Consider the following 1,238-nt stretch of genomic DNA (forward strand, 5'->3'; position numbering starts at 1 on the left):
TGGCAGTTTCCTTGATGGTTAGAATGATGGAATCACCTAGTCAGGCTCCGCCTGACTAGGAATCACCAGCGTATGGAGAACCGTGACATTGTTATAGGAAGGAAGAATGGGCAGCATTTTAAGTTGGAAGTGTCTACCTGTACGTGGGCCCCGTCAATTTTGATTCTTCATAAATCAATCATAGAATCAGACTAAGTAAATTAATAACTCTGTTTTGATGCTCTAATTTTTGCTAAAATTATGTTCCTAATGAAACAATTATCACATAATTACCAAAATATTCTTCTTTCTGTTTAGTACCTAGCCCTTGGTAATCAGGTTGGTAAGATATACATATGGGACACCACACAGAATGATGTCATCAAGGGACGTCCATCAGTGATACTCTCTTCAGCTAAATGCTTCACTGCAGTGAGACAAGTCACCTTCAGCAACGACAGCAAGTAAACCAACACACACACACACACACACACACTGGTTACTATAGACTGTGCATCATAGACTAAATAGTAAATTTTCATTAGTCAAAAGTTTTGTAAATTTTTCTAGACATGTTGTTGGATAAAATTTTTGTTCACAAAATTTTTTCTTCCACGGCAAATAATATTTTGAACAAGAAATTAGGATTTATAGACTGGCAAAAAGTTATAGAACATTCATATATTTAATATAAAGTATTCTGGTTGTATTATTCATGGAAACTTCATATATCATTATTATTATTGTTTTTACTGTGTAGGACTATCATTGGTGTGTGTGATAATGGAACTGTATGGAGGTGGGATGCTAAATCATAATAAAGAACCAATAACACACTCACACACAAACTTATTGTAATACACTGTACATCAGTATACTGTGTATACAGCATTATTTTTCTAACAAACAATGATACATTTTAATTATCATTCACTGATGCTAAAAGTAATAGTGTCATGACTTGAACTGAAATTGAAAAATAAAAAGTTATTTTGGTTTCTTGTGTACTTTATACTGTACAGCGCAAAATTTTTGAGGGTTGTAAATTTTGCAAATTTGCCTTAAAATCTATTGAGTGGATTTAATTTTGATGAATTTATACCATCTGCCATCTTGTGCCCAAATAATTTGATTTTTGCAAAAGTAATTTTCACTAATCTTCAAAAAATTGCATATCCATGAAATTTACAGTGCTTGAAACTTTTGCACTACACGGTACACGTACATCGAGCCTGAGCGATAGCGGAGAGGTGTGATTA

At 33.4% G+C, this 1,238-nt stretch overlaps 1 long non-coding RNA gene across 1 annotated transcript; it reads left to right on the top strand.

The window, feature by feature from the left end:
* The first annotated feature begins 7 nt into the window (after positions 1–7).
* LOC109593337 (uncharacterized) lies at positions 8–989 on the top strand. Its single transcript, XR_002190900.1, has 3 exons — positions 8–195; positions 298–443; positions 740–989. It is a non-coding gene; the product is annotated as an uncharacterized LOC109593337 (long non-coding RNA).
* Positions 990–1,238: the final 249 nt, after the last annotated feature.

This window comes from Amphimedon queenslandica, unplaced genomic scaffold, assembly GCF_000090795.2.
Source record: "Amphimedon queenslandica unplaced genomic scaffold, v1.1 AMPQUscaffold_1959_Cont26036, whole genome shotgun sequence".
Classification (NCBI taxonomy): Eukaryota; Metazoa; Porifera; class Demospongiae; order Haplosclerida; family Niphatidae; genus Amphimedon; species Amphimedon queenslandica.